The following is a 19,805-nucleotide window of genomic DNA, read 5'->3' on the forward strand; positions in this document are numbered from 1 at the left end:
AAAATTAGGAGTGTAATGGCGTATAAAGAATAAGGATATTCAGTTACTAACGCGTTACGAATGTACCTCGATCAATCTACAAATCACAGGCAGTGGAACTCGTTTTATTCGTTGTTCGTAGTTTGTGTTTCGTCAAGAGTTTCGTTCATCTACGATCGGTCCTGGAAGCTCGCGAATGGCGATACCAGGTACGTTTCCGTAGGAAGCGATAACCGTGGCGCGAAACGAGCCACCGTAGACAGGAAGGAAGGGAATCCGTTGATACGTGAAAGCGCAGATGGATAAACCGCTCCGGGGATGCGAGCAATGGAATCCGTGTGTAAACCACAATCCATTAGCGACGGCTATTAGCACCGTGTTCGGAGGATTTCGTTACCTGTTTGGGAAATTAAAGGTTCACCCGTTATCGCGTTATCCGTGAACTCGATGCGAGTTTATTATAGTTGCGACGCAACAACCCTTCTCTTTGCTCTTCCTTGCCCCAATAAAACGGACAACAAAGTCTTGCGCGTTGAGCTTTTGAAAAATCATGGACGTCCATCGTATTTACGCAGATCGTATACACTCCGTTTTAATATGAAACGTTGTTTACCAGCCACGCTTCCGGCCGATACGAGGCTCGATTTTGTGGAAAAATAATTCCAGGTATTCGCTTTAATTCGGATGTTTGAACACCCCCCTGGTTCCTCGAAACTGCAAAATACGGATCGGGCGTACTCGCGCGAGACGCGAACCGTTATGAAACGATTTCCATCCGTGGAATCCTCCTCGGGACAGCCCGAGAATATACGTTTTCACGAATTCCCCGTGGCGGGTCTTAAACGTAGCATTTCGCGAATTTGAAGTGACACGCGCAATATGTAACATACCTGCGTAGATACACATTCCGCGCGGAATGCTCGCAGTTACTGTTCTCGCGAACGAAAGTGGTACTGTTAACATACTTGGCGATGTTATTACGCTTTTCAGAGACGCGTAGTTGAGTTACCGCTATCGGGATTGTCGTCTAAAAATGGATAATTCAGGATTTATTTATTCTCGACGTTAGAAAACCGCAAAATACGATTTACGCGAATGCGTTGGGAACAGATCGAAGCGTTTTATGGAAATGTATCGAAACCCGTGCGTGCAGATCCCAATTCGATGCAGTAAATCATCGTTTCAGCGAACATATTTATTGGATTTGTAAATAATAATCTTGTTCGGCGTGTAATTAGTTTCTCGAGTATCTCTGAGAGCGATTTAACGACGGAACCATTACTATGGAAATATCGTACTTACTTTTCGAACAATGAAAGTGGCTTAGAGAATCGGGGCAACGGTTGATCACAGATAATAGCAGTTAATTACAGCTAATTGTAAGCTATTTTCTTCGTTGGTACCTCGCGCCACGTTACATGCACAGGAATATACTTTTCCGATCAAATTGCCCGCGAAACTGTGACCGGCGTAAAATATTATTTTATATCGCGAATATCCGCGTCGAGGATTACGAAAATTTGGCTATCGATGCGTTAAAAATGTAATGAACGAGCATCGCGCGAAAGCCAATTAAAAAGAGGTTACATAGAAAGAGCGCCGGAAAATTAAAAGGATACGTATCGATGCTGATGAGTAAACAATACGACGCGTCGATATAAAACTGTCGGAGAACGAGCACCGAAAACGAATATCTGCAGCCTCCATTGAAAAAATTTGACGCGGAGGCGGGTAAATATCGAAATCATTGCGTTCGTGAGCAATTATAATGAAGCATTTATATCGTGTCACGAACAAATTTTATCCAAACGTGTACTCTTCTTTTTTACCACGATTAATTTATGCACGAATTATATAATTTTTCGACGAAACAATTTCATTTCCCACCTATCCATACGCTGAATATTTCGATCGTTAACCAAACCGTTAACTATAAATTCTTCGACCATCTACAACGCGAGGAACGTTTCTGAAATATAATAAATATTCGACGATATACGTCGAGTACCACATGATCAGAAAGGATAGATTTTCACAGGCACAGAAACTAACAAGACGATTATTGGAAGCAACGAATTTGAACCGCTAGTAAGGACCGGAAGTGACATGTCGTGACCAACTATTTTATCACGGGTAAACTCGACGGGGCGCTGCGAAACGCCATAATAGTTTCATTAAAACGGTCAGCGTCGATGGGTTTGCGGCCCATTATCGGTTTTTACGACCGTCGGAAAATAGCTGCGGACCTGTGGACTGTCGCTTGGCTCGCTAACTCGGTCGAACTTCCTTGTTTCAAGGTTAAAACGTTTCCGCCCGGACCCGATGAAAGCACACTGCCACCCGGAAGCTGCGGGGGCAGACTTTTAATTCGATTGCTTCCCGTACCAGCGACATAAATTCCGAAACATCTGGCATCCCCCGTATGAAACAGCCAGACGCGAGCAGTTATTCTGCTTTTTTTCGGGATTTTCCGTTTACCGAGATTCGGGAATCCCGGAATTCCTCTTCACCTGATTCCCGGGGCACGAAAATCCTGTTGAAACAATCCTCGAGGATCCTTTCACATTAAAATAGTGTCATGATGTTCGTTATTTTTGAAATTCCGTTTTTATCCACCATCCGCGAACGCGACAACTAATTTTCACACGGATAAATACGATCGAAGGAAATAATTTTTGGCGAAATCTGCGGGAACGACTGATCCGGAAAATGATCGCAGAAGCACGGCAACCTGATTGTCTAATGAAATGAACGCGTTCCCGATTGCGTTTTAAAAAAGCACGCAGCGTTGCTCTGTCGTTTAATTAAGCGGTTAAATTCGCAACGGGTCGCAACGAAATCGGTAACGGGTTTTTCGCCCGAATTCCGCCCGCGTGATTCACTGAAATTTATTATACCAAGTCGACGATGTGTGTTTTTATCGGTGATAATGCATAGCCATCGGGAAACATCGTTTCGTGTGATTTCGTAGCAATTATTTTCTGACGAGGACGTTGGAAAATAGGAAAAATAAATAAACTGTAAATCTAAATTAACGCGCCAGTCGAAGTTAGCTAAATATAATATATCGTGATTGTAATACAGGGGGAACGACGGTCCTGAGAACTCGAATACAGAGACGACCATGTATCATTAGTTCGAGACACAGTGACGTCGATCGAAAGTGATTAAATTCTCGGTACCACGAACAGTTTCCATTATCCGACGATAAAACTTAGAACTCAATTCGGGCGCTAACTTGTTAAACCGGCCGTCGAAAGACGAGTCAACACGGTTGCACCATGCGGAAGGCTTCGGTCCTCGCACGGTCATCAAATTAAACTGCTTCGACTACGTTTAGCAGGGTGGGTGGAACATCCAACAAGATGTAAGAACTTCCGGCGCGCTATTGGCAAATTTTCGGTGGTTCGGACACCTTGAAAATTACAGGTCCCTGGCCAGTAGCCAACACCAAGTCAGTGTCGGTTATACCACAGACATCATGGTTAACACCAAGCAACGTAAACATTAGGTTACATCAGGATCCATGAGAATTAAGGGAATATGTCGCGAAATGTACGAAAGAACCGTGGTCACCTCGCTTGCGTAACGAATTTAAACTATTGTCTAAACACTGACACGTTGTTCAGTTAGATCAGCACTATTTGAAACCAAACCACGGTAACAGGGCAAACTTTTGAATATGAAAATTGAGAATTTTTAGCTCGAGAAGCTTCTGTTATTAAAATAGAACTAAGTTCCATTTGCATATGTAATCATCGTATATGCAAATGTGAAACACAATATTTAGCCCTACCTTAATCATGCTGGGCTACGAATTTGCGTCGTATACTAAGTGCACTCTCAATCTCAATTGAATCGTTTCGTTTAATGTTGATTTTTACCAAATTGGTAAATGGAAATCAATTTTACAGTACTTAAAAAATAATTAACTAATGGAGGATTGACATATATTAAATAAGTATTAGTTTAAACTTGCTCCAATGATCCACTTAAGTCTGTAAATAATTATTAAGTAAGTAAAGATTGTATAAGTTGATGCTTTACGAAACCACGTCGATATTTTCGTAGTAGAGATGGAGAGCTCGTAGAGATACAATACATAGCACGTGATATGGAAACGCGAATAGAACAGAATAGAATCGATATCGCGATTTAATTATAAATCCGTCTAGATTTTTGCGGTGTTAGAAGCCAGAGCAAAATTTCGCGTGAATTAAAAGCGAAGAGCGTCTGGGCGGATGTCGAGGACGGGTCGCTGAAGGGTGTCGATTCGATGATAGTTAAGGGGGTGTGGGTGAAAATAGGCAGACCGGCGAAGAGTGGCGGAAGGATTCGCCTCCGGAGCAGCGATAAGACGTGAAACGGACGGCCGTCTCACCCTCAGACACGCGAACCACGCGAGCGATGCGACGATAAGCGGAAGAACGAACTCCTCGCGGAGTTCCGCGTACGTAGACCGCGATATGGATTTTCACTCGAGACGAAAGAAGAGCATTCCCGCGGCGTCCCCATAACAATGGCGTTCGACAGCGTCGGGGTTGGGTTCCGATCTTCGGTGTCACGAAGGTGACGAAGAATGGGAAGTATTGGCGAAGCGTGGGTGGATGGAAGGGAGGAAGGGAGACCGGGGCATGCTCTATCTCGGCTGACGTAGGCCGGGTAGGATCGGAGCTGTATCGTTATCTTTCGAGCGATAACGATGGAATGGCCATTGGTTCTGGTAGCTTCTGCTGGCTACGTACGCGGTGTGGCACGGTTCGATCCATCATTCACTCGTTCGAGTGCGCATCCCGACATGCAACCGCGTGCAATAGCGTGTGCATACGGTTGAGCGAAGGGAGGCTGAATCGAGCAGACCGAACGGGAACGCTGGGCTACGTGGCATCGGCGTTCACGGCTTTACTGACCATCGCGAGCCAGCAACACGATGCCTGGGAGCTCTCTCCGCCGATGGCTGGATAGGTTGGATGGAAGAGCGGTCGGATTTACCCCAACCCAACCGACCGGGGGCCGCCTCGTTTATCAAGCGCGTGATGAAGCTGTTGGGTTAGGCGAGGGCCTCAACGAGAGCCACGGCATAAGCAAACCACCCGTCTTATCTCGAATCGCAACGTCTTGTTAGAACCTCTGACCCCCTCGCCTCCCCGTTTTCCAACCCCGTTTGCGTCCCTCCTCTTCCGTGCTCATCGTCCTTTCGCCTCCATCGTTCCTCGAATTTCTCGCGGCGCGCTCAAAGGCGACCCGGGAATATTTTTCGGGCCGAAGGTCTCCTCCCGCCGCGGCATCCTCGTCTCGTTCTCTCCCCCGTCGCCCCACCGACAGCGGGAAAAAGAAAATAGAACGTGAGTATTCGATAACGAGGCGGCCACCGGCCCAGTTTCCACTCCTTCCAGAGGAAAATTCTCTCCCGTGTCTACGTAGGCAGAGACGAATTTTTCCGCTGCATTTTCTTGACCCGGTTTCGCCGTATAAAGCGGAAGGGATCAGAAGCGACAAGTTTCGCCGGTTCCGTCGCGCCGCCCCTCCGAGTTCAGATATTTCCACCCATCGCTCGTTTCGCGTTTTCTTTCACTCGCTTCCCTTTTTCTTCTCTTCTCTCTGATACATGTCAGCCATTACCGGTCGTTTGCACTCTTATTATCGCGTCGTACGGACACCGGCGCGTATTGTTCTCACGGAGTGCATTACGCCGTTTGTTACGGCGTAACGCAACGTCCATTCTCGCTAAATCAATGTTCCCCGAACCAGCGGAGCGAATATCGCGAGAAAAATAATACGGATGACTATTTTAATTACCCCTTTCTTATTATTGCATCAGCGATGTGAGCATCCCCGCGTCGAAAGGATCGAGGCTCTAAATCCTCGCGAGTAAATCGAATCGATACGCGTCACTGGTTCGTTTTGCGTCCGGTTCGGTCACTGAATCGGTCACCGTATCTCGCGATCCATTGCACGCTACGAAATAAAAGCCCATCTTCGTATAAATACTCATAGTATTGACTTTTGTGCGATAGCTATCTAGTATCGTGGCTGTCTGCAGCCGAATTCGGTGTTGAACTTTCGCGCGGATAGCGCCAACCTCGATTAATGCGCGTTCGTTTGTCAATCGCTAATCGGACCCATTGTGCAAAAATCGAATAAAAGTACCACGCGGTGCACGGAGCCGGGCAATCGAAGCAACAGTGTCAGGGACGTTGCTTATGGGAGATCTCGTTCAGTTATCCGAGCGACGGTGTATCTTAATATCTACGCGAAAAGTGAAATATGAGACCACGTGGAAAAGCCGCAGAATCACGCGACAGACATGTTTACTACTGGTAGATTTACTACAACGCAGGGGACGCGAACCAAGAGTCACAAATCGGTTAAGGCTACTGACTTGCGAGCATCGTGCAACGACTTTATGATGCAGACACACGGGTCTTTTAAAATTGAACGCTTCGCTGATTTCTTCGGAAGTCCAAAGAAATATTGATACTATATTTGACGACGAAACTGGATTATATAACATTCAGATGTTTTACTAATACATAAATTTGTTAAATCTTCGCGAAATCCTAACAGAAGGTACCTCTGGAACGCAATTATTGCACTCTATCCCTTTCAAGCTACTCGAGGAAAATTTGCAATGATTTCGCTTAAGTCTTTGACGCTTTCTTGTGTTGATTTTTGCCTCGAACGTTGATACTCTCCGGGCGAAACGGAATCGAAGAACATTTTCAGTTGTTAATTATTAATGAAACACGAGGAACCGATCGTGGAACGCCCTAATTCGAGCGAATTAATATGGAAAACGCGCGTGGGTCTGGATTCGCGCTGGTAATACTAAATTTGCTCTATCAAATGTTTGCACATCATCATCTCTTCGGCGTCTAGCGTACCGCGCGATACAGCTTCGCTCTCGCGTTTCAAACGAACCAATTCGTAATGGAAATAGAAAGAAGCCTCTGATGTTAACCAATATAATTAGATCGCGTTGCGTTCCTGGTATCCCGACCAATTTGAATATCATTCCTGTGATTACGGCGCGGCGATAAGTTGCTCTTGCATCTTCCCGTCTCGCGTTGAATAATGTATAACGTGCTCGTTTTACAATTATTTATCCTCATTCTTTCAGATCTTTACGTGGAAGAAAAGATTCGGGTCGCCTTAAGATTTTTAAAGGAAAATTAAATCGTACAGTCGAATCGTTGAATTTGAATCGAAATTTTCTTTCTTTGTAGTTAGCCATCCAAAGAGTTTTCGAAGCCACTGTTTTAAAGAGTATTGTAGGACACTCGTTAGCTAGACTACGGGTGATGTAATTGCCTGGTCTCACCCTTGCCGCACACTTATCCACATTGGAACCACAGCCTCGGGGCTCTTATTAAACTTGCTAAGCCAGTAGTACCTCGACGACATATAAAAGAAGAATCTAATTTCCAAAATGCAAATATCCTGCGTGCGCTGTCTCATGAATTTACCATCGCGCCAGTAACGCGGTACGCCATCGAAAATTCCGTTCGACGATGAAATTGGACAATTAGATTCTGCGAGGACGTTTCGGTTTCCTTCCCGGGGTCCACGGTACTCGGCAATAACCATTTGCGAGTCGACGACCGACCGCGACAACGCGTTCAAGTAATTTCGACGAAGTTTCAGGGAACACCGGTTACCACGAGGATGCTCGAGTTTTCGAAAAAATTACGATAAAAACCGTCTCGAGAACGTTTCGTGCTGTTCTCTTATGCCGTCGTTCTACGGTGTTTCTTTATCTTTTTTTTTCTCTCTCTCTTTCTCTTCATTCTCGCCGCACGCTTTGGTATTCGCACGTGCTCCTTATTTTCCTCGCGTTACGGGAATGAATTAAAGCCCGACGGTAGAAGGAAACAGTGTAGCAGGGGTCGGACTTTCCTGCGGGCACAAAAGAAAATGGTATTTCGTGGTAACGGAGTCCGATCCGTTTCGAAACGTCGGAAGAATGGGCGGCGAAAGGACGGAGTAGAGACCGAATTTTTGAACTAACCTTAGAGATCGAGAAAGGGGCGGTCTTTCGCCGGCCGAAAGAGAAAATTCCAGCCCTTTTAGAAGTTTCGGAATCGCTTCCGTCTCGACGCTCGGGATCAGACGGGACGGGGAACGCAGCGCTCGGGGATATTTCACGCGCGGTAATTTTAAGACGGCCAAATGAAATGTGATGTTTCAGGGAAAACAAACGGAATTTCCGTAAAGCTTTCTCGGTTATCTCGAAACTGCTAAGTACGAGATTGAAGGAGACCCCACCGTGCTCACGCGTAGCACCGTTTTACACAGGTTGTAACTAAATCCTTATAAATCTTGTTGGTTGTCGGCTCCCGCTGCCTTCTATCTAAATTATCTTCGTTTAACGTCTCGTTTGGTACCGTCTGGGCGCTTGCGATGTAACTTCTACCGAAGATTCTGATGCCTCTACATTCTATCGCTTTATAAACAGTTTTGAACGAGATACCGAAGGAACAATACATTCACTTCTGTTCTTATTGCTCGTTTTCTGAGAAAAATATGTAGTCTGTCTTGCCTGCCACCGACCGGTCATCTGAATAATTTATATTTGAACTGGTCACAATTTGCTGGACAAAAAACGCGTATTAAAAATACTAAAATTTTAGACGCGTGTAGTTCCAAAACTACTAGCGCTTTGACCATTATTGAGTAATCGTTAGAGGCGGTAAGGCCTCCCGTTTAAAATGGTTTTTGGTTTTTGTCGATCCGACTTTCCGTTTCGAAGATATCGTAATTTATGTAAAGAGGTATTTTTTAAATTCCACTATCCACGCTCTCGCCGCCTTAGAAACGTGTATTAACGCGTATTAAAAATACTAAAACTTTGGACACGTGCAGTTTCGAAACTATTAATGATTTATTAATAATTGAACCACCGTTGGCAGCGGTAAACCTTCCTCTTTAAAATGGCTTTTGGTTTTTGACGATCCGACTTCCCGTTTCGGAGATATCGTAATTTATGTAAAGAGGTATTTTTTAAATTCCACTATCCACGCTCTCGCCGCCTTAGAAACGTGTATTAACGCGTATTAAAAATACTAAAACTTTGGACACGTGCAGTTTCGAAACTATTAATGATTTATTAATAATTGAACCACCGTTGGCAGCGGTAAACCTTCCTCTTTAAAGTGGCTTTTGGTTTTTGACGATCCGACTTCCCGTTTCGGAGATATCGTAATTTATGTAAAGGGGTAATTTTTCTTAATTCGACTATCGCTGTCTCCGTCTGACGCGTCGCGCCGGACCTCTTTGTCTCGCACGTGACTCGTGACCGTCTGGCCGACTGACCTAGTTTCTCAATGTGCGCGCGCGGTCAACGACCTTGCCAAGGCCGTAGTAAACAAACGCTTCGGACCCTTTTATTTCCGGAACTAGCCAGCGCATCGACGCGAAACTAAAATCGCTATATCTCCGGAACTAATTGAGCTATCGACTCGTACAAACGCTCATTTTAAAGGGCATTTCATCCTCTATCCGATGCACGTAAGAATAATTTTTTTTCACGATGTCTTCTATGTTTATTTTGCAATTTACATTGACGCTACCTACCCAAAGAAGTTTCAATAATTTCTACTGATCGTACGACTAGTATACGATAAAACTAGACCACAAATTGTTTATTTAATTGAAAATGAATTTAAATACAGGATTTTTGCGTAATTACTAGCCAGCACTTTTTCTTAAATAGTTGTGTTTTCTAGAACCAACTTGGAGCAAAATATGTTTTCAATACATATAATGCAAAAATTAGAAGTACGTTGCCTCATAAAAGAGAAAAATAAAGATTGATCGTTTGACCGATCATGGTTGGAATGGGTATACATGAAATCCCGGTAGGTTTAATGTTAAGTTTCAGGCTCGTAAGACGATAAAGGAACTCGCGGTTTAAAAAAATTGATCGTTCCATAAAAGCTGAAAAAGACGAAGTTTTTACGACAATGTCCTCTTAAACGGACAGCTACTGGTACATTTACTTTATGCGCGCAAAAAAGACCTATTTCCTCGTCCGAATAAAGACGGTTACCCCTTTAACGCGCAGGTGCCGCGATTCAAGCACGTCAAAGGGAGTTAATTAAACCGGTTAACGGCAATCTTCGAGCATTAATCGACGACAATGGAGACCTTCCGTTGTTCCGATGGACCGATCGATCGATGGAGAACCTCCAACGGCAACTTGAAAATTTCATTCAACGCTGGTTCGTGTAGAATGCGCATCAGGAACGAAAGCCCCCCGGTAGACGCGTGCTAAGTAGCGGCAAAAACAACCAGGTGAAATATTACACGGCAATGCGGCAGCTTCGCGATAATAATTAACCGGAACTTAAACACGACGCCGAATTTTACCTGGGAACTGCTGCCTCCTGCGAGCTGCACACACGCCGTTGCGCTCTTTCATTCTACCCTCCGACGCGAACTTTCCGATCGAAAGGGGCGAGAGCTGCTACGGTCGAGCGAGGAGAGCGAAGCCTTCTAATCTCGGAACACCTGCACCCTTCATAACTTCCTCATCCGATCAATTCTCGATAATCCAGGAAAATGAAAACACGGGAACGCCACGGCGTCGGGGAAGCAACGACGATGGAAAAATTTTACCCCGTACAGGCGTGGACGAAATTTATAGAGTGCGCGGACGCCGCCCCGTAAATCCGACGACCGCCAAACACGACGCGGGAACTGTGTACTCGCGTCGATAAAATTCATTAATCGTACGTTGGAACGTATGTACGAAGTTACAAATTTATAGGTTTAGCAGTTTTATTCGTGAACGACCCTCCTAATTTTATTCTAACGTCTCAACACTCGCGCAACAATATTTTAAAGAATATTTATGAAGGTATTTGGATGGTTACTATTCACTCTCAGTGTAAATACGTGGATTTCGTTGAGAATAAAAATATGAACAATCGATACGAATAATGTTCCAACGATCACTTGCATAAATTTCGGCGATTGTACTTGCATTGTCTTTCTCCATTCGATACGTGTATGGGAAACGCTGGCTCGGAGGTTGCTAACAATGCGTTGGCACGTGCACGGTAATTTACTTGAAAGACACACAAAAGCTCGCGAATTAGACGCTATTCTCGTGATTATAAAGCAATATTTGTCGAGTGAGGTCTGCCCAGACACTGCCAGACTATTCTGGGGTCAAGGATTATTCTCGACTGCGGCCGTTGACCGCGCGAGTCGATGGATCGCACACCCTACATAAACATAAACAGTGGGCGGAGAGAGAGACGAATCTGTCGTAAAATCATCTAATTTTATCCTTCTTCCTTTAAACGACCTTCCATCATCAACCAAAATCATCCCCTTCCCGATTGTACCATTAGTTACCGAAGTGCTTTCGAATAGCTAACGAAAAGCGTGCATGTTTCCAATATCGGGGTGCATATCGAGTAATCCTCGATCGCTAGAGGCAGGGAAGAAAGCTCTCGAGAAGTCTGCGAGAAGAACCATCGAGTAGATAAGCCTCCGGCTGTCGGCGGTGGAACGATACCAAGCGAGAATAGCTCGAAGACGGTGCATTTAAAGCAGCCGTAACAAAAAATTACTTCCCTGGGAGCTTCCTCAAATTTTAATTGTGCGTTAATAACAAAGTCAGCCAGGTACTCTTAAAATTTAAAGACCCTGCGTCATCGAGAAGCTGGAGATATTTAACTCGTGCATATAAAAACACAACCAGTAACGTTTTATCGCGTTAATTAAGCATGTTCCTAAATCCATGGACAACTTCTGGACGCTATTGTGAAGCTGGGACTATCTTGATGCTCTCCGAAGAAGAAACGCGAGAAGCTTGGCCGATAATCCTCTCGTTTATATTACTTTGCGGCGCACTGTTCCTTCTGGTTTCTTCGCCGCGTCTTTCGCCGTCGCTGCGGAACGACAATGGTCTCAGCGGTTCTTTCATATTCCTCGAACGACGACGAAGCTCGGCCGCGAATTCTGCGACAGTGGTAATGAAATTTCTGCTGCGGAACGCCGCGCGACCGGTCGTGCCGTTTCCTCCGTCGGTCGTGGACTGTAAAAAAAGATCGAGTAGCTTGAAACGCGACGCGCCATTCTGGAAAAATAGTCGCGAACGCACATGCTGTTCTCTTGCTGGCTGGCGAACCTTCTATTTCCTGGTTTCGTCAGCATTTGCGCGGCTGCCAAGCAAAATAGACGGATATTCGAAGCCAAACGACGGAGAGAGATTTTCTAGGTGACGATTGTTTACCATATATCGATCTTAAAACATATTTTTAACTCATTTTCTGGTATCCAAATTAGAAACGGGGGTATCGATAGCGGCACAGAATCTACGACGAAGTAATTTCAAATCGAACTCGTTTGACTCGCGATGCCTTTTAAAAACTCCAAGGTAAAATCGTCGATGGACAGTTTCATCAAACGGGAGAAATTATTTATCCGGGATTCCGCCACTTTTCACCAGAAACTTGTGAAATAGATAGATATTCTAATTAAATAATTTTGGAATCGTTTTGTAAATTGGCTCCACTGTTTTCCGTAGTCCTGGCAATCGCGCAGAATTGTCTCGATATCTTTCGACCAGCGCTCCGTCCTACTGCCTTGAATTTCCATTTGCTTTTCATTATCATCCTCAATCCTCGATGAAGTTCCGTTCTGTGCAATAATCGAATTATCGCTCTCTTTCGCCGGCCATTTGCGAGCTCGAATGTTAATCGAATCTCGGACGAGTTCGCTTCCATCGCGGCGCCAAAAAAAAAAAAAATATTCGAAGCGAGTGTACGGAGTTCGACAGGTCGTTTCGACGAAGAACTTGCGCGAAATAACACGATGTTGTTAGAAATTCGACGGAAATTACATATCTGTACGTAGTACGGCTGCGGAAAATGAATTGAAAAGCAGAAAAGAGAAGAGAAAACGTACTTGAAATCGATACAGCTTGTTACAATTATCGTTAATGGATTGACACGAACGTGGAACTTCGATAAAGAGAGAAGCGGACGTGAATCCTTAAAACTTGAGTGAGAATATAGTCACGAGGCAAAGGGACATTATCATAATTCTTCATCAGAAGAATTTCAAATGAAAGATTGAATTATTAACCGCTGTTGCTCGAGATTTCAAATTAAACTTTCTTACAAGTTATGATTGAGTTGGCTCGAGTTGTAAAATAATCTTATTTGCCGAAGATCGCTGGTTCAACCTTGATACAGCTATTCCGCGAGGTAAAAACGCGCGAGAGCCGTCGATTAAAAATAAATGGATAAAATGATCTGGTTCGTGAGACCGTTTAGGCCTGAAACGCGCGCGTACGTGTAAAATAGGCGCGCTATAAGTTCCGGAGCTGCGCAGCTACGGTTGATTTCCGGCAATTGGTAGCGCGAATCGGTCCTTTGGCTTCCTGTATTTGTCGAGCTTTCAGTGTCCATTTTCCAGCGCTCGAAAACGCTACTGAACAAAGATTGGATTTACATTCTGACGCGATGCGTCACGGCATAGAGCGCGTTAGTTGATTCTGCGGTCCAATATAGTGATCCATTCGCAAAGGGACGCGTGGGTGGAACTTTGTCGCACCTTTGCTACCTCTCACGCTAGATTTTCACAGATTCGCAAGCAAACCAAAAAGTCGCGCCTTGATCTATACCAGAAACGAAAATATTTTTAAAATATAATAATAATGATAATATAAAATATTCCGTAAATAAATAATTGGATACGCACGAAATAGTTTCGTTTGCTCGAATGGAATACGAGTTTCGTTAAAAAGAGAACGGGGAGAAGAGGGTCAGCGACCTGGATATTTCTTTGACATCTCGGCCCATTGATTTTTCCCTGTGAAACTCTGACTCGATGACCCCTTTCAGGTATTTCAATTACCGCGTGTTTAATTACGCCAATTCGACGCAGTTCCCGAGATAAATCCATTCGTTGACCCCTGTCGCTATACGTTTATACAAAGAATCGCGTGTGAAATTTTCCAGCAAACGTGTGACGTCGAATTCCGTGCGTCAGTCGGAATCGCTCAATTCGCGCGAATCTATCTAACGACTGTCGCGTTAACGCGCGTTACAGTGGCTTTAAACGCGGTAAATTGAGGTGGCGATCGCGGAAGAAAGTTCTCACGATCCTTCTCTTTATTTACGAGCCTGAATGTTTCGCATTGTTCGGCCAGCTGGCCAAGAAAGCGACACTTGCCGACGTTGGTCTAAATCTTGAGGAAATTGGTACTTGATCCTTGCTTCTCGCGTACGCGTCGAATAGATACGAACGAGAAACATTTTTCCGCTCGATCGGGACGGGTTTCGCGTTTATACCAGTATATGCACCAACTGAAAATATCGTCTCGCCAAACGGAAACACGGGAAAAACGAGGAACGTTGGCCCAATGTAAATAGCAATCAGAAATCGGCAAGTCGAGAATATCCAACGAGTGACGTCAAACGTTTTCGATTATGAAAGATGCACTGTTAAGGTTCGCGTAAGATTTCTTTATATGATATATTCGACTCGTATCCGTGATACTATTCCTTTTTCCTTTATATTTTCCATCTTATACCATGCATCGTACTCGCGGTGACATGCACCAGGACGAGGCATGATTAAAATGAAAAATACATATTACGAAATACTCGGATTTATTAAAGGCACGTCTCTATCCTTTGACAGCTCGAGGCAGACTGAAATTTCCTCCTCTCTTCTTCTCCATGAAGTATTATATGCTTCGTTCGTGCAGAAATACCTTTGTCTCTTGAATCTCTAATTTTTTGTATATTAGAAATTTCAACGAAACTTTACACACGGTTTTCGATTTTAATATCCTTTAAATTAATAGCATACAGCGTCGAATAACGAAATTAGTTTCAATAATAATAAACATGACTGTAGTTTATAATGTAATGCAATTGCTATTCCAATAATTATAGTGGAAATCGGTTATAACGAGGACCAATGAACCGATAAAATGTTCTCATTATATTCACTACTCGCTACATTAACGACGATTTGAATTTGCCATCTATTTTCTAAAATTTTCGTTAGCTACGTAGGTGGATCGCCATATCCATGCTCGTTGTAATTAAGTCCGAATATAATTGATCAATTTAACGAATTACGAACTTAGATTAAAAGTAGAATAGAAATCTACGGAAAAGGTAAATACTTTATAATTTTTTATGCGTCGTACCTGCCCACTATAAATTTAATGGGATTGCGTCTCGCCGAGCTAATTGTCAACATGCAAATCGCCAGCATTACACTGCAGCAATAAACGAGCGTATCGTGCACTGTTTCGCGAAGAAAAACAATGCGAAACACTCCCCTAGGAACGCTTATCCGCTCAAGTATTATAAACTACGAGCTCGTAATTTTCTACGAAGTTATTTCCCTTGATCGTAAGCTTCGATTCGACAGAGACCAATGGTTTAGCGACAGTTACAATGCAACATAACATTTTAATTATCCCAAAATATTTAAAACGGACCCACGTTGGGAAACACTACATGTACACAGTAATGAACTCCAGAAAAGGCAAGTAAAAATACCTGGGCAGTCGAGATTCCGAATCGTATGCCGTAGACGGGAGGTCGGATTTCAGTTGTTAAGAGCGAGAAGGCAAATGCGAGCCTTTCTCTCTTGACTCCCACGAGACGATTTCTTCGGGCAGCTTCGGAATAATCGAGAAAGAGGGCATGTGTCAGTTTGCCTTTGTCGACTTTCCGAAACTCTACGAGCTCACGTACGCGTGATCTGGTATGTGTGAGTAGGGCACCGGGTGCTGAAACTGGCATCTCTGACGCGAACCCTCGAAATCCGATGCACGAGTTTAATTATGCTGAGACTACGCGATGCATTGTGGAACTGTATGCACCGGCCGGAGGCGAGACTGTATCGCAACATAATCTACAACTGGGCGTCAGTATCTATTTCGAAAGCTTTGATCGCGCGTCGACATTTTATTCCCCAAGATAAGATTCCAATCCGTTCTGTTCGTAATTCGTTCTTTTTTCCGCGTTCCGGTCCAGCGGGATTGATCGCGTGTTTTCCAGCTATATTTTTCGAACCATTAGCAGTTTGCAATGATTCGACACTTCCTACGGAGTCCACTGGCTGTATTTCAATTTCCGCGTCGGCCGAAATTTCCATTACATCGCGGGAGACGAGAAACGAGGCCAGATTTTTACGTTCCAACCTCTGATTTGTATATTAATAATGGACTTACTCGTAGAAGGAATCATAACTTTTCGCGTCGATGGTCTCTGATATGTTCCAAGTGGGACGGTACACTGTTAAACGAGCTCCTCACCTGAAACAACGAGAATTCGATATTAGAACCGGCGATGGAACATCCTCGGGTCCGTGTACGTGCATGTCTGTAACAAACTCTCCGATCGAGCAAAGACAAACCCGATTGGCGATCAGTCGCCCGGAATGACGCTGTACATAGTTCTCTCACGAGCGACTAATTAAATTCGTCGCTCATCGGTTCTTTCACGGTTAAACTTCACGCCTCGTCGTCGGGATTACCGGTTCTGCAAACATCTTAACGGGATCAAATCCATTCAAAGTTCACCGGTGTAGCGAGCTGGCTTCTGTTTCTTTCAGCCGGACGGCGTTGGCGCGCGTCGTGGCTCCGTTTACGCCTGGCAAGCGTGCTACGTAGACACTTGAAAATCTGCCAAAACACCGGGAGCGCAGTTTAATCACGCTAGAGGTCTGGCGAACGCTTCGTAACGGATACGTAAGCGCGCTACGGAGAAAGAGAGAGGATAGAAGTTGCCAGAGCGGTGCTGTTTATTTCTTACATAATTTAATGCAGCCCGGAGGAAAGTCGCCGGAAGTGGGCGCGGAAAGAGAGCGTCTACGGAAGACCGAGGCTGCGAGTAACAGGGGTTAGGTTGTGAACGGTGCCCGTAATTTTCAAATTTCTCCGCGAATCACGCCGGGAAAGAACATTCGGGGCTTTAAACCTCTGTCCCGCTGATTTAGACGCACGACAGGGCGAAGGGAGCACAGGATACATCGTACCTGGGCCGGGTAGGGTCCAATTAAGGCAAAATTATTCCCATTTTTTAACAGCGAACAACTTCTGCTATTAGAAGTGACTTTTTAGTGTTAAAATCTTACTCTTGCATTCGATTCGGTACGTACGAGTCGCGCGCCGGATAAAAAATAAACGCTTTAATCCGTTTAATTCGTCCACTGGCGAAAACAGCGTCGCTGGCGGAAAAGTAAAACAGAAGCGACGAATTCGTTTCAGCCGGTGGTCGCGCGTGCGATGGCCACGGCTGGAAAAGTGTACGCGAGTACGAGCAGCGCCTCGGCCTTTGCTTGGCCAGTAATTACGAAGCGACAGAGCAGAATTTGTATGCACGCACGCGCCCGACCGACCTGACTCTATTTGGCATTCTGCGCCATCGCGTATTTACGCGAGACCGGAGCGTTAAAGTGAATTGAAAATTTCACCGAGTCCCGCGCCCTAAACCCCCCCCTTTTCTCGGCCTGGTTCGGGGAACGCTTTCAGCTTCAGTCGCGGATTCCGCGCCTCTTTACTTCGTTCAGGCTTCCGCGTACACGCGTTGCGTCTTTAACCCTTGGCATACCAAACCCGGAATCTACCAGGGACACGTTTTCTCGATGTAATTCCATAACTGCTTCGAATATGTTGCAATTTTTCTACGAGTCTCACGCTTATCCTAAGAACATAAGCATGTAACCTACAATACATAAAATTTATTTTCTAAGCGCCTGATACTCATCGGTTTTCACCAAGTGCAACATTTTTCAAACGAACAAAGATCTGAACAAAGACTCTTTGCCAGTCGAGAAACAAGTTCCGGCAGCCTTCTCCGAGAACATTAATCACAGAGGTGGAAACACCAGCGTGACGCGTTACTCTAAGTAAGTCGCATATAGGTTACACGTCCGAAAATCTGTTAAAGTGAATCTGTAAATTACCTAATCTCGCAGTACATCCGGAACAACTAGACAAATTACACTTTTTATTCGATGCAAGGTAATGTATTTGTCAGCCGCGAATGAAGATAAATTACAAGCGACTTGGAACTGCACTGGGTTGATACAAATGTCAGATATCACCCCTCGAATTTTTGCAAGGAGTACCGTCGTTGTAAAAATTCTACAATGTGACGCAGAAAAAGGAAACTTGGTTTAGGGGTTAAAAAATCCTGTTGCCTTCGTAAACAGCAGTATTCTCTTATCTGCAGTGGATTCGCGAACGCGAACACGTTTGCAAGAAGCAACCGACGTCGGGGACGCGAAATCGAAGGAAGAATACGAAATTACCGCGGTATTTCACCGTTACGTATCGCAAGACAGCGCAAAAAGCGCAACTGTTGCGTTCTCCGCGATCGTAGTTCGAATTTAAGGAGTCACCGGCAATAATTCACCCTCGTGCGCTCTCGCGTTTGCTTAACCAGCGATTGTGCGATTACGATGGGTTGGGAAAGAACGTCGCGGGGAGCGCGGTAGGGGGCGAAAAGTGGAAGAAGAAGAAGCGGAAACGGGAACGAAGCAATACGAGCCCGTTGACGAAATTCGTCTCTCCGTTTTACGCTCGAGCCGTGGGTGGAGTACGTCGAGAGGCAGGAAACACAAAACAGGAACGTCAAAACGTTCCGGGGGAAGAGCGCCGTGGATTTCGGGAATCACGGATCCGACGCGGGCAAACAAAGTAAGACAATCTCGCGAAACAATGAATAACAAATGGAAATTGAATCGCGATTACTAAGCTAAACGCGTATCGGATTATCTTGTCGAGACTTATGCATTATTAATGCGAGCCGCCTCTCGTAACCTTCTCCCACGGGTGTACGAAGAAAATTATTTTATCGACTTCTCGCGATAATTTAATGACGAGATGACGTCGCGACGCTATCTTATTTATCATGCATTTCAACTTATGCCACGTCCGCGGGATCCACTTTAATCTGCTTTCGATATTTCACGATACGCTTTCACTTTCCCCGTTCTTATTAATACATCGTTGCAACCCTTAATTAAAAAGTTTTGTTCCAAACTAACGTTAGGAAAATGTCGAAACGTTTCTCGGTAGCTTTTAATGCTAAAATGGAATCGGGAATAAAGTTCCCGAATGCGAACGAAAATACGTATATTTCGATTTTCTCTCCCATCGACATTAAATTAGAGGATTCGGACAGATTACAATCTTTTTATGCGGAGGACCGTTTCTATTTTAAAACCCGGCGATGATCCATGATTTTTCGAGGCATTCTGCCGGAAAAGGTTTTATCTTTAAATCGAGAGTACTATCCGATTCGATCAAAGTCGACGTTAACGAGGACGACCGTGCGCGAATTTATCTTTAATCCATCCCTCGGCCGTCGATAGAAAAATTTTATTCAAAGAATAGATATCCAATAAAACAAACACTTGGCAATTTATTCGTGACGTTTATTCCGTCGAACGATGAAATTTGTACACGTCTGAAATTTATTACACGTTCGAAGAGCATTTTTAAACGTTCGAAGCAAATTGTGAGAGTTTAGTCAGTCCCGAGCTGCCCGGGCAGGAAGAGGGCGAAACATTAACAGCCCCATTTTCGCGAGATATAGAATAATCCGTCGCAAATTCGAACCAATGCACATCTATCGAGCAATTACCTTGGTTGCTCGCACGTCCATCGTCAGCCAATTATTCCGTCCTGTTCCACGGCGGCGGCCATCCTAAAAAGTACATTGTGGCCTCCGCACTTAAGACCCGGCCATTGTGTTCCCAACAACAGAAGTTACTAGTCGACCAAGCGCTTTCGTCACGCGCACCTCGGCTGACCATTCCCACGACCACAGGCGACA

General features: G+C 44.7%; 1 protein-coding gene across 5 annotated transcripts in view; it reads right to left on the bottom strand.

The window, feature by feature from the left end:
- Nucleotides 1–19,805, bottom strand: part of Kek5 (leucine-rich repeat, immunoglobulin-like domain-containing kekkon 5 protein) — a 248,602-nt gene that overhangs the window by 168,542 nt on the left and 60,255 nt on the right. For 3 of the 5 annotated variants that reach the window (XM_076769744.1, XM_076772280.1, XM_076770614.1), the window contains one exon: nt 16,193–16,276. The exons of the other annotated variants lie outside the window; for them this stretch is intronic. The gene's annotated coding sequence lies outside the window, so the exon portion shown is untranslated. The remainder of the gene's footprint in view (nt 1–16,192; nt 16,277–19,805) is intronic. 5 annotated transcript variants of the gene reach the window in all.

Source organism: Colletes latitarsis, chromosome 1 (genome assembly GCF_051014445.1).
Source record: "Colletes latitarsis isolate SP2378_abdomen chromosome 1, iyColLati1, whole genome shotgun sequence".
In the NCBI taxonomy this organism is placed as follows: Eukaryota; Metazoa; Arthropoda; class Insecta; order Hymenoptera; family Colletidae; genus Colletes; species Colletes latitarsis.